General features: G+C 40.3%; 1 long non-coding RNA gene across 1 annotated transcript; it reads left to right on the plus strand.

The window, feature by feature from the left end:
* Positions 1 to 13,567: 13,567 nt before the first annotated feature.
* Positions 13,568 to 14,552, plus strand: LOC141777339 (uncharacterized). Its single transcript, XR_012595889.1, has 3 exons — positions 13,568 to 13,661; positions 14,250 to 14,355; positions 14,426 to 14,552. It is a non-coding gene; the product is annotated as an uncharacterized LOC141777339 (long non-coding RNA).
* Positions 14,553 to 15,032: the final 480 nt, after the last annotated feature.

The raw sequence follows: 15,032 nt of genomic DNA on the forward strand, positions 1-15,032 counted from the left end.
TGGGTGGTGCTTGGTATTTCCTCAACTGATCTCAACATGGCTGCCGGGTCACAAACTTTCTCATTTTACAGCTAAACAGTACACTATGAGATGTTTCTGAAAATACTTGAGGGGAGAAATAGGCATTACACTAACAGAATATTAATTCATATTTGATCAGCGCTGCCTAGTTTAACCGTTTGATCAGAGTTTGCGAGTGACTGACAGCTGCTCAGAGACGGCAGGCTCCAGCTCGGCTCTGATTGGTTGGTTTCTCCGGTCTGTGAAATCTTGCAGATGCCATTAGGAGCACCGAGGGACACAGAGGCACATGATTTTTTTTCACATTACCTGTCTCATGCACTATTGTCAGAATATAGAGACGTTTTATTAAAATAACTTTTTTTAATCATATTTGCTCCATTTCTACCCACTGCAGCTTTAACTTACTTCACGTGCGTCTGGTAATGTTAACGATGTTGAAGTCTAGCGGACTACCCTGCATGTTGAAAAATGACGCTGAAGGGTCCTGACCAAACATCCGAATATGACGTGTTGGGAGTGAGAACATGTTGAACCAAACATACATCCACGCACAGCTGATTGCAAAAGTCTACACAAAGTGATGTCCATCAGGTCTTTTCTTACTTAAATCACCCACTGTACCCAGTACAAGGCTGGCACTGGAATTTTACATTCAGAGATTATTATTAAGAGACTCAACATTTAATTTTTTTCCATGTTCAAACAGTAGTTCAAATTTTAAATAAAAAGTGAGAGCCTTGTTCTTAAGATTATTCTATTTTATATTTTCTGCAAAATGTCAGGCTCACCTCCTGCTAATTCAAGGAATAGCTCCACATTTTAGAAACTACTGTACAATCATTCTTTTTCTTTCAGTGTGAGACATTCAGATGGATATCAATCAGTTAGTTTAGCTCAGCATAAAGACTGGAAGCAGGGGGAAACAACCAGCCTGGCTCTGATAATCATCTCTAAAGCTCAGTAATGAACATGTTATATCTGGTTTTGCGCACTACCCTCCACCATTAATGTGTACATACCCGTTGAGCCGTTAAAAGAAGAGGGGAGGAGAATAGTCATGGCGGTGTGTTTCTTATGAGGAAATGAAAGTATTTCATGTGCTTGAGCTTTTAATTAATCTTCATGACAGAAAGCAGTTCAGGTGATGAAGACAAGGAGGGAAGGAGCAGGAGGAGAAGAAAATGAGTGATGTGGTGCAGAAGTGGTGCAGAGTCAACACACACATACACACACACACCAGACTCCATTGAAAAACTAGCATTTTTCAATACCTTTTGTTGTTGCCAGCATGTATAGCAATTTACAAGATACCTCTCTTATCCCTGGGGGCTACAGACGATTTTGGAATATAGATGATGTACCAGGTTTACCAGATTTCCCTAAACATGTTTTCTCAGGGACCTGCAGGATAAGATCCTGCTGCTCGCTGCAGGTGTGATGGATTACAGAGGAAACCAATCTCACTCATGATCTTTACGGCAATTGTGTGTAAACATGCATATGCACACACTTACTGAGTACACTCACACAGTGGAAACCCTGGGAAAGGCCCGTCCTGATCTATCTGAGCGAAGTCAGCAGGTTTCAATTCCACTCTTTGACTCTGACCTGAAAACAGCTTAGGGGGGCGTTCTCACTAACTGACATTACATAGGATTTAATATCGACGGTTTCATGTCTGATGGACAGTTAATGAGTTGAATGTGGGACTTAACAGTGATGAGGCTGACTCCAGTACTGCCAACAGTTCATGGTGTTGAGAACAACTTGGTGTAACAGCCAATGATTGTCATTTATTACTCGTGTCAGAGAGGCAAATCCGTCCTCTCTGGGTCACAGTTCTCAGAGTGACACGTATTTAGTTGTACTTGCAGACGTTAACGTTATGGTTCCCTTATAGCGTTGGGTTTAAATCTGAAATATTGCCAAATAGGTCCTTTTGCTTTTTGCTTTGTATCATCTTGTTTGTCAACTCTCTCTCTCGTCCCATGTGTGTGAAATATGACACTTGCTACTCTGGGCTGAGTCTCCGCTCCATATGGAGCTGACACATTCACTGTCAGTTTTAAGTGTTCGTCGTCCGACTATGTATCGATAACACGGCGCTGATACGCCAAAATGAACTAAATGGGTTCTATTTCTGTAAAAAAAAGCTAAACGACGATGGGGACAGTGGGTACGTAATGTAATCGGTGTGTGCCCGACCACTGTGTAACACCGGTAACGCCAACTACTGTGACAAGTCTAGGTGGGAGCAGTTGAGGATGGGTCCAACAAACACAGGGCTTTCATCAGGAGACCACTCTTCATGTCCTGTGCGTTGAGTTTCACTTTCACGTTACAATCAGCTGTTTGTTCATGTCCCATGTTCACAACGTCAAGTCACATTTTCACTGTACAAACATAGCAATTTTAAGCCCAACCATGTTGTTTTTTCCTAAACCTATCTAAGTGGTTTTGTTGCCTAAACCTAGGCAAGTGTTTTTACATAATTCACAACATTAAGCACGTGTTTACTGCAACCGAAAAAGTGACACCAAGGGGAGCTTTCACTGGTGGCGAGAAGCCTAATCAGCATTGTGTGAACTCGGTTGACATAGGCTTGAATATAACGGACGTTCATTTACATCCAGTCTGCGATTTTTTAAATTTGAACAGGGGGATGGTTCAGGGCAGGACTCATAGAAAAAGAGTCTGCAACACGGACAGCGCCATGGATTTATCCATACACAGCACAGAGAGAGCTTATGAAATGTGCTGCATCGCATCTGCATCTGGTGGACTCACAAGCATTGACCGCTCCAGCTGTCGCGTCGTCGGTACGCTACTAACTTGCACAAACCTCAGTCAGATAAAGGATTGACGAGTCAGGCAGACTAGAATAACATATTCAACTAAACAACCCCTCTGCCTCTGCACTCTCTCTGCTACTAGAGGATGGAGAGGGGGGATGGCAGGTTAACAAGCATTTGGTCATTTAGCTAACAAGGGGGATATCACCAACTGTTTATATGTAAAATCACACACTCCAGCTTTAAGGTGTGTTATGATGTATGACGCTGATGTTAGTTGTTGGACAGTATTCCAGGTAGAGGTATATAGGCCAACTGTGTCAGGCAAGACAGTCGCCTCCGACCTCTGCTATAAAATGCTGTGCAACTAACAGGAGCACAAGAGAGCCGTGTCAATACATGATTTAAAAAGCAATGTTTATCAGCCACACAGGAACATGAACAGAGACTCTGCCGCACACTGTGCAGCAACATGCTGCAATTTCCATTCAAAGTCAATTTGCGCAGCTGTCACCAAGTCGCACACTGAAACTCTAAATGCTGTCAGTCAATCCAGTTTGTTTACTAGCCCCCGTGTGCGTCTCGCTGATGAAATTCCTCAGAAACCTGTCTATAAAATGTCACAAAAAAGTGACAATCATAATCTCCCAGAGTCCTAGGTGACATCTTCAGATTCCTTGTTTCATTTGACCATCAGTCAGTATCTAGTATACAAATAACCAGCGGTGGAACCTAACTAAGAATATTTACTTAAAGTGGTAGTTGGCAAGGTTGGAGCAAATCTGATTAAATAAAAAGGTCACTATATCCTGACAGTAGTGCATGAGACAGGTAATCTGACAAAAATCATGTGCCTCTGTGTCCTATGGTGTCCTCCGGTGCTCCTAATGACATCTGCAAAATTTCACAGACCGGAGGAAAACAACCAATCAGAGCTGATCTGGAGCCTGCCGTCTCTGAGCAGCTGTCAATCACTCGCGAACTCCGATGAGAAATGAGAAAGTATGTGACCCGGCCGCCATGTTGAGATCAGTTGAGGAAATACCAAGCACCGCCCACCGGCCGGAGTAAACTTTCTCATTTTACAGCTAAACAGTACACTACTAGATGTTTCTGAAAACATTTGAGGTGAGAAATAGGCATTACAGTAACAGAATATTGATAAATATTTGATCAGCGCTGCCTAGTTTGACCGTTTGATCGGAGTTCACGAGTGATTGACAGCTGCTCAGAGACGGCAAGGCTCCAGCTTGGCTCAGATTGGTGGTTTTCCTCTGGTCTGTGAAATCTTGCAGATGCCATTTCACACACATACATGTGTGTGAAAGGAGCAACAAAATTCTCTCATCTGTCGATATGAATTTGTCATGAGAGAGAGAGAGAGAGAGAGAGAGAGAGAGAGAGAGAGAGAGAGAGAGAGAGAGAGAGAGAGAGAGGGGAGGGTGGGAGAGAAGAGCGAGGCGAGAGGCTGATGGAAAGAGAGAAATGGAACCAGAGAGAGGTGACATGAGGGGGAGGGACGGATGAAATGTGTCCTGCTGCTGGAAGAGTTATGGCTGCCAGTCAGCATTTCATTGCAGGCTGCAGTCAATAAGCACTGAGGGGAAAACATATTAACACACACACATACTGTACGTAAGCATACATTTCCAAGAAATGAATAATAAGGCTTTTCTCTGTGTTGAATTCCTCCCCCAGACTGTGTTCTGAGATCAGTCTCCTCGTCTTTTAGACCACGTTTTCATCAGCGTGCGTCAGTCTGTGGAAATGTTTCTGCAGAATTATGCTTTGTTTGCATTATAGCTCCCCTGCGGTTCCTGACCAATATCATCACGGCTACCGAAGCGTTACCAATTTAGCCGGTGACCTTGCATCTGTTCCGTAATACTCCTCCCCTGGTGGCTGTAAAGAAGAAGCTCATTCGTCTCACTGTGGTCAAATTAGACATGAAGATAATGGCTTCTTCTTCAGTTAATGTCCTCAAATATGCAGCTCTCTCTCATGTCTGCGTCATCTGTGAAGTACCTGATTTTTTAATCTACACGTTTAGGCTTGCAGGGAATTCACACTCTAAACTGAGTAAATCACTTCAAAATGAATAAAACAGTTACTCTTACATATTAATGATAAAGTGTCAATACACAACATTTTTTGCTTTAACTTATCATTATGAAGTAAATGTTGATTGCACAATGTAATGGCTATTGAATAATGACATCATTGGCATTTAGATTGGTTCACTGTAAGCCTCGCTTTCACTATGCAATTCTGTTTGCCACTGAGTTGCGATCTCCCGGGAAAATGAAGACTCCATTTACGGCACAAAGGAAGAGGATAGCGCTTGGGTTGTGCCTATACTTACGGAGGTGATAAAATAATAACACAGAGGCTCTGTAGTCTGAACCAAGATGGCAAACTGTTTGTTGCTCCGACATTGTCAACGGCCCTCGACAAATAGAGAAGCGAAGTCCCTCCCCTTTTGGGACCCCCGAAAGACAAATCATTTTTTGATCCCGTTTGAATTGCGTCATGAATCACATATATGATGTTTGTCAATTTAAAACAACATTTTGAATGTCAAAAAAGTCTCAGTTAGTCATCGGTTTGCTCCATAAATTTGTTTTTCACGTTTTTCTCAGGTTAAAAGCTTTTTATAAGCAGTCTTAAAAAATAAAAAGGGAAAAAATCATGTCTGTGATCTTCTGACAGCTCATCTAATCAGCTCGAACACACCTTGGAAATCATCAAGAGTCATAAAATCATTTTTCTGCAACACTTTGGAATATTAAGCGCCTATGTGGTCGCCATTTTAAAAAATTGGCCAAATTAGTAGTGCTCCGATATCTATATCTTTTCATAACATATAAACCTACATCTGTGCCAAATGTGTTGCTTTTATTGCAAAAAAACAACAGTTGTTCTGCTTAATTGCCCCACTATAATGTTCAGTTGGTTTCTGTTTGTAGTTATTTTAACCTAAAACAACTTAACTGTTTTATTTTTTTCAGTTTTACAACATGTTAGAACGTGTTAGTTTTAAGTTTCGCTTTCACTTTTACAATGTGGTAGGTGTAGTAGGCCTCTAATGACCCACATCTATGGTGCTTATAGCGACTGATAACGGCGTTAATGGCCTGATAACAGTCGAATCGGGTGATTTGATGGAAACTTGACTATAGAGAAGGATGAAATCGGGATAACTGTGCACATGGAAGATTACAAAAGTTGTTGGACGCAGCTGCTCATACTCGGACATCAGACACCGGGTTTCAGATGATGATCAACCATCTGACCAGCCTTTCAGATAAAGCATAATGACACCTTTAGACATGTAGTTGTGATGTTTAAGGTTAGGTGAGCAGCAAGGCAAGGCAAGTTCCTTTAAATTAATTATCATTTTAGGAACAGTGAGGACAATCTATTACTGCAAGATATGAAGTTGATGAAGAGATGAAGTTGTGATCCTGTGTTACAGGTTGAAATAACAGCTGCTAACTTGATTCTTCAGAGATAAAATTATATTTTTCATGATTCAGCCATCTTGAAGGTGGCACGCTTCATGTATCCTCTTTCCTCTGCTTCTCACGTTCTCTCTACATTTTGTCTCGAGCTCTGTCACAGGAACACATTCATTGCTGGTCATCTATTATAGAGCAGCCTCAGCATTTAATTATAAATGACTGTGTCCCTTTGAGAGTGCTAATGAATCTCCTCTCACACAGCATATTCCCACCGGCTTACTTCATTTTCCTGTCAGTCAAACCGTGTGCCCGCCCATCCAGAGAGAGACAGTGAGTTAAATACAGAATGTGAAGTTAAAATGTAGTAGGGTGTGTTAGGGTGATGAGTTCAGGGTCCAAACTGCTGTAAAGAAACTGCTTTAAATATAAGGAAAACACCTTTTAGAGATTCAAATCTGCATTTTCAACTTTGCATTCTGGGACTTACTGACGCTGTTTTAACAGTGGAAAGATGTGAAACTTCCAAAAAAAATGCTGTTGTAAATGTTTTTCTACCTGGCCTAATTAAGACATTTTGAAATAAAATAAACAGTGGTAGAAGAAGTACTCAGATTTCTACCTAAGTAAAAGTAGCAATACAACAGAATAGCAATACTCTGTTACAAGTTAAAGTCCTGCATCCAAAATCTACTTGATTAAAAGTACATAATATATAAAAAATATACTTAAAGGTGCTCTATATGATATCAAGAGCCTTAGCAGCAAACAACTATTAGCTATGTAAAGATGTAGAGGAGTAATGTCTACCTGAGCAGAGAATGAAGTCACTCTCCCTCTGTGTGTGTTGTAATAAGAGCTTCTCTGTGCTTTGTTGACATGGCCGCGCATGCTTTTAATGCATGTTCTGTATTGAAGAAGACTTGAAACTAGCGATTGAGATCATAAACTCATGTTCACAATGTTTACTGAGGTAATAAATCAAGTGAGAAGTAGGATAATTTTCTCATAGACTTCTATATATCAGACATTTAGCAACCAGACGAGTCGCCCCCTGCTGGCTATTAGAATGAATGCAAGTTTAAGACACTTCAGCATTAGCTTCACTTTTCAGAACCGGAGGTAGCCCACTGGTACCAGCGTAGTCATTTTAAACTCAACCATGTTGTTTGTTCCTAAACCCAAAGCACCAGTATGTGACGAGTTGGGATGGGAATGCGTTGGAGCTGCCGGCTCGCCGTCGCCACGTTGAGAGCCTTTGAGAGGCAATAGAAATGCTGTAATCCCGTATTTAGCACCTTCAAAGTACAAAAAGTAACAGTACTCATTATGCAGACAGGCCAATTTCATAATAATAAATATTATATTATTGGATTATAATTATTGATGCAGTAATGTGTTCATCACTTTAATGTTGCAGCTGCTAAAGGTGGAGCTGATTTTTTACCAGGGCGGTGTGAAGAGTTTTACATAAAAGATTAAACTTTAATACATTCGCAGCCACAAGAGAAACGATGGCATGCAGAATAAGTATGTCTGGAAGGGCACTTCTGTCTTTTATGTGCTGTTTCACTGCTTTTTCTTCACTCCTCCACTCCCCCCCTCCTCACCCCCTCAGCTCCCTTGATCTCTCTTTAGTCTCTCCTTCCTTCATCCAGAGAGAATCATTAAAGCTCAGATATGATAGTTGGGATACATCAGAGGGAAGCTGTCCTGCTGCTTCACCTCCTCTTTTCAGCTCTTCCTCTGCCTTTTCTAATCTCATTAACATTTGACATTTACATTCCCACTTCATCCTCCATCACTGAACAGCTCGCTCTGTCTCTGCACCGTCCTGTCTCGCTTCCTGCAGAAAGGGTGTATAGGTCGACGAGTCCAACTAAAAGCCTGGACAAACTTTTAAATCCAACATGAATAACTGCATTAATTTTCACTCAGCTTTGATACTGATGTTTTGTTCTCTTTACTGGTCGTGTGGAGAATAAAATATATCAGTTTGGAAAGTTTTGAAAATATTTTGCACTGTGTCTAGCTCATTATGTATTAGAAGACATCTATTGAGTGATACAATAATAATCACTAAGGGAATCTGAGCTCAGTTATGGTGTTAGACTACAGACTGTTTTTGTGCACAGATAAAACTTTCTAAACTCCCATTCACACGTATAGTTCTTACAGAAACGTGTTAATGTTGAAACTGTCAGTCCATCCACCCAGTTCAGATGTTCTTCATCTCCTCCAGGGCGATCTTAAGGTGCTCTCTCTCTCTCTCTTAATAAAGGAATATTATATTTTATTATTACACGGCTTTGTTGAATACTTGATTGTGATTGGTCAATCACGGCGTTCTACGGTCTGTTATTTCTTTATAGCAGACCGTTGCTATGTATAGCAGACCGTTGCTATGGGCGCAGTTCTGATGTCGGACTCTGGTGGTCAAATTATTGATTTCTAAAGTAAGTAGCCGTGTAATAAGCAGGATAGTGTAGAGCTAGTGGGTCATTTTTGTAATATAAACCACTTAAGCACGACGCAAGACCCTTGATCTCAAAAATGCGAATGGCCCTTTCTAGAGCCAGTTGTTGTAAGAGTAAGTAGGCCATTTGGAGCAGAGCCGCCGCGCAGAGTGTGAGTGTGTTTGAGGGAAGTGAGTGGTGAAACGAGAGAGAGAGTGGCGGCGACTTATTAATATTATATTCCATTTCTGCCAATAGATCCCCCTAAATGCTACACACTGGTCCTTTAAAGTGGCAGTAGGCAGTATATTTTTGGCATCATTGGGCAAAAATTCTATAATTACCTTTCAGCATATTGTAATTCAAGTATTCTGAGAGAAAACTAGACTTCTGCACCTCCCCATGGCTCTGTTTTCAGGCTTTAAAATATCTAGCCCGTGACGGGAGACTTTGACCAATCACAGGTCATTTTATTGAGAGAGCGTTCTCATTGGCTGTGCTCCGGTCATGTGAGCATCAGCGTTTTGTTGACTCATCCATCCACACTGACCTCTTCCTAGCTTGGAATTGGTCACGCTATAATCATAATTACTGAACGTAATGTTGTTTTTGGGGCACTTGCTGAAACAACCAATGCTACCGTTCTTCTTTGGGAGGATTAACTTTTAGTAACTGGGCAGTTTAACTGGACAATTGTGACGCACCAGTATTAAAGTTTAGGTAAGGGCAGCAAGAATGTGACCAATAAATCAAAACAGATAGAAAAAGCTGCTCAGTGAGAAACATGTTGGATGCAATCAAAACTGACAATAAAAGAAGACAGGGAAAGAGACAGAGAGCTCTCTCATCCTCTCCTCCATCCTCCACTTCCTTTTGTCATTCACGGCGTCTCCCAGTTTCAATCTCAGTCGGTGCAGAACTCTTCCTCTTCCTCCTCATTCTCATTCTGCTTCCTGCTCCGTCCCGTCAGCTCTCTCTCTCTCTGTAATTGTTTCACTCTGTCTCTTGCCCGGGCCTGCTCTCTCTATGCCTGCTCTCCCTCTCTGACAGGTAATCAATGAGCAGGCAGCCGTGGGGGGAAGAGGCTTCGGCTACATAGATTTCCAATGGGACTGTCGACCCAGTATTGAGGGTGGGGGTACCAATGGAGCGTGCCACAGAATACTAAATGTACCACTCTGTGTGTTAACAGACGCACTCTCATACACATGCACAGTGTGTCCCAGTGTGATGCTTACTGTGTAATATGTACAGTTATTTCATTATAAAAACAGATATATTGTACTTTGTTATAGTATTCTTTTTTTTTTTTTACCTTTTTATCGTTCATTTTTCTATTTTATATTCTGAATTTCTTGACTTTTGCAGTACTTGCTTTTCATTTTTTATTTTCTCTACTATGTTTATTGTAGCCTGGTCTCCTGAAAATGACATTCCTGTACAAGGAAACGGCATTGTCGCTTACATTTTGAGGGAAACATATTTTCTCCCGGATTATGTTTTTGTTTTTGATGTATCACAAATACGTTTCAAATTATAGTCCATGTTCGGAGGAGGGCAGGGTGGATGGATGGGTCTGGGCTGTTCGTGTCCCGTGTGAAATGAAAAGTCAACGTTGAATTATATCTTATTAAGTTACGTAATAAACATACTTATTTTAAGCCAAACTATAATTCTTTGGCTTTCCCTCAAAAGGTAATTGAGAATGCAGTTTAGTTGTTTGGAAAGGTAATTTTTAGGAGACAGAGTTGATTTATTGTTATGCACCAAAACACCAAGATGAATTCCTTGTATGTGAACACCTACTTGGCAATAAACCTGATTCTGATAATAAATATGCGTACTAATGTTAGATTCAGTGTGTTCACCTGCACTTCAGTAACAGTCGTCTTTCTGCGGTAATCTGACGTCTTAAACGCCATTCAATCTAGAAACCTGTTGTCTGTAATCAGGGTAGGGGATGACAGAAACCCAGGTCTGTATATATATAAGAATTCATATAAGATTAAACATTACAGAGCCCATTTAGGAGTAAAAAACTGGTCACACGGTGCACAAGTGGGAGAGTCATTCAAATGAAGCAGTGCAAAGTGAGAAGCTATATTTCTTGTCCATGTATGTGTGCAAACCAGGTTTTTAATCTGCTGTTTATGCAGGACAAAGACATCAAATCATTACACAATAATTTCTATTTTTTAATATATGTTCATAGAAGCAGCTCCCTCGAGTGGCGTAGCAACCAGAAACAGTAAGAAAAAAAGCGGTACATATAGGTATTTTTTTTTCACAGCTCACATTTTTGCTTGTCAAAGCAGGAAACACAGCTGGAATTATGACATTAATGGTGAGCTGGTATTTTACATGCAGGTTCACTGCCTACTGGGACACTTAATGTAATGCAACCACAGTTAATGTTATTGATATTTACACGTGCGCTTTTCCTGCTTTGACAAGTCAAAAGTCTGCTATGAAAAAAGGGTCTGTAAGATGGTGGAAGTGATTTGTTCTTTGAAAATAGTTTGACACATACAGTACAGGCACATATACAGCACAGTATGTGTGCAACGACACATATAGAGATGTGTCCCCGTAATTAAAATGACTAAATTCAAAGTCTGACTAAAACTGACACAAAGTAGACCCTTAAAGAAGTCAGTTTCCACAGCTGAACATTTGACTGTTTGCAAAATTCAAAGACCTCAGGAGAAACAGCGCTCTCACTGCGCTGTCGACTGCATCTAAAAACAACAGGAAGTAGCTTTGTGTCATATCAATAATACAGTTGAAAATCAGTGAGCCATGGTTCCAAAATAAGGTCAAGGGAGTAACCAGGTTACAGTGCCTGAGAATGGGTTGTCTGATTTCCGATGTAACCTGATTTCTCTGAGTAACCTGGTTTTTATGTGTTTTTATGTTTACGTACAGTATGAACCCATTTCTGTTAGACAAACCCAGATGTCACTGGATCTCCCGTTCCCCCGACTCAACTATGATTTCTGTGTTTATTATAAGCTCAAGGAATAAAACTGACAAATAATTTCTTAATTAATTATTTAATTAATATTTTGTTCAAATATGATACATCCTGCACCCTAATAGCGTATCTCACATCAGGTAGAAGAGGAACATAGGCTAACATTATAGAGAGGTGTTTAGAGCCTTAACATGTATTAATGTGATTTTAATTGATATTCTATGGTAAGTAACAGCCATAAATTATACATCAATGATAAAGAATACTAACTCTGTTAATATCTTGGTTGTATTTTATAAAATGGGTTGCTACTTCATGGGCAACATCAAATTTACATTCTGATATGAAACCGGTAGCAGATGGTAAATCAAGTGTCACAGTGGTTGTGGATGTTTTTGAACTACTAAAATGAACCAAGTAGCAACAATTGTTTCCAGCCCCTATACGTTCTTACTACACAGATTGTGAATCCGAAAGTACGGATTATAAATCTCTAATTTCAAGTCTTCTTCAATACAGCATGATGTTCATTTAGTAAATTATGGTCCCATTTAGAGTCAGATAGACCATAAAGCAGGGGATACGTGGCTACCTTGTGATTGACAGGTTGCTACCACAGCGTTGTCTGGTCATTTTACAACTTTAAACCTTTCACAGTGTGTTTCCTCTGACATTATGCCTGTGCATTTACTGTATTACGTTACCCACTTGCTAGCTTGCTAAATTGTTAGCCTCCGTGGCTTCTAGACGCCGACAGTAACGTTAATATTGCCGTTGCTCAGCAGCGATGTTCTTCACCACTTAACCACTTGAACATCAAGGCTTCCCATGTTGTAAACACAAGCTCAAGAGTTTCACTTGAAGGCACCAACAGTTTATGGCCAATACAGACCTTTCACGTACAACAGGCTTAACCCTTGATTCTCAAAGTTTGGTCGCCAGGGGGCATCAGCAAGTTGTAGGTAGGATAAGGGAGAATGCTTAAAAACGTTAATGATAAAAAAAAGCTAATTATTAATATTATGTGTATTATTATAAAATGTAATTTATGATATTATATAACATATCGAAACCTTATTTGGCATGTCCATCTTTCTAACTAGCTGCCAGTCAAAACATCATTTATTAAGTCTGTAGACCGGAAATTCACTTTCACCTGCTGGACATTGAAACAGACAGAGCTGCAGCAGCTGCAGTCAATTTACACTAATTAGTGAGTAGAGTGAACAGCTGCAGGTTTCCTCCTTTCTTCATGTTTCAATGGTCAAAGTGCTTTCCTCTGCAGCTACTGTGAGAAGGCTACATGACATTTAATGATAGAATTACCAGCTTTCATTTGTTGTCACATTGTGCTCCTGACTAGCATCATGTGGCCTAATGCTGACCCCGTCACTGTGATGTGGTTGTACAGGTCAACAAACATTTAGCTATGAAACTGTAACTAGGCACAGCAGCCTGTCAGTTATATTTCAGACACTGTTTCAATTTCAGCGTCCTTAGTTTGTGAATTTTGTTATGTGATTACAAAAGATTATGAATTTAATCTCCCCTTTATTCAATTCTTTAGAAGTTTAATTGGATTTTTTAAATCTAATTTGCGCTGGCTATGACAGTTCAGTTGGTTTCTTACACATGTGGCTTAATTTAGTACGTGTTATTTGGATATAGTCTGCTTGGTTCCTAACCTGGGGGTCCTGACCCCTCTAGGGGTCGCCAAAGCTTCACGGGTGTCGTGTGTAAAACAACTTTTTATTTAATATACAGTTGGCCTATATCTCAGGATTTCATTAAATTATGTTAAGAGAAGTTATTAAGTTTTGAATTATTATTCCCTCTCTGCTAAACAACCTCGTCCCACATTAGGAAAGTACGCAGTGAAAACAAGCAAAGAGCCAATAGAACAATGGCCAAGCGTCAGGGAGATGCAAACACTGAATCAAAAAAAGAAGCCAAGTATGTATGATTATAAAAAAAGAAATAATCTGCTCAAAATTAATCCAAATTGCTCGTTTTACACAAAACATCTGCAGTTATTGCGTTAACTATTTGGGTTAATTGTACAATGTATCAGTTGTTCTGTACTGTTGTTATTGTTATGCATTGAATATAATATGAAATATACATAACATATTTCACTGGGGGTTCAACTCAATAATAGAAAAGTGGTCCAATAAGGAAAAAGGTTGGGAACCACTGATATAGTAGACAGTCTTAACTGTTTATATTTGATTTCTAACTCAATATACAACAACATAATAACAATCTCTCTCTTTCTTGGAAGGCTTTTAATGCGAAACAACTGCCTCAAGTGTTGAGTTGATAAAAATAGCAATGTAGAAGAAGAAGTTTTATTTGTGTGAGTTTTATATCAATAGTATTGTTATTGTGCAGTCTGTTAAACACATCCGACAGCATGGATGTAAGGAGTCAATGGGAAAAAGATCAATTCCAACATTTAGTGATTATGCTTCATGTAGACGGTGTGGAGCGGGAACACACAGTTCTGTGTTCAGTGACGATATGATTCTGATTTGTTGTGGCACAGAGGTTTAACAGCCGTGTTACCAGACAGATGTGGCAGGATGTGGATCAGCTGACCCCTGTGAGACCTGAGCAGGAGGAGGTGGACACGAGGTCATCCTTCACTGCATGTAAGTCATCCGCGTGACGAGTTGCTGTTTTCAGTTCCTGAATCGAAGATGCTGAGTCAGCTCTTGTTAGTGTTTCAGGGTCGTGCCGCCCGGGCCCGCGGATCCTGATAGAGGTCGAAAGGCTGTCTGATGTACGACATGTCAACACCTTCGTCATATTTATGTAAGTGTGATGAATCGACTCACAGCTCCGTCACACAGCTGACGGTGTTCTTTCAAATATCTACATAAAAGAGAGTCCAAGGCAAAAGCAAAAGGATTTGCTGTTGTAAAAGCAGAAAGTGGTCAAAAGAATCATGACTGCAGTTTGTAGGATTCCTCTTCATCTCCAAGATGACGAAGACAGAGCTGAAGTGCTGCTTCACCAAATGTCTCGCGGCACTTGACGAAAGTGTTGAGGTGCTGATTAACACCATGTCTGCTAACAGGGCTGCAGCTACCAGCGAGGACACTGAGGTCATGTCCTCGGTAGTTTGGGTGATGTGGAGGTTTTTGCAACCTGTTACGAAATGTAACTTTTAAATTGGGTGGAAATCTGGTGTGGAAAAGCCGGGATATGGATCAGTACCTACTTTCAGTTTATAAAACAAAAAGATAAAAGCTTTACACATGTGTACTTCAGAACTTTAAGATGAAGGTTTTATAGTTTACATTTTTAGTGTTTGGTTCTGGAGATC

This window comes from Sebastes fasciatus, chromosome 1, assembly GCF_043250625.1.
Source record: "Sebastes fasciatus isolate fSebFas1 chromosome 1, fSebFas1.pri, whole genome shotgun sequence".
NCBI lineage: Eukaryota > Metazoa > Chordata > Actinopteri > Perciformes > Sebastidae > Sebastes > Sebastes fasciatus.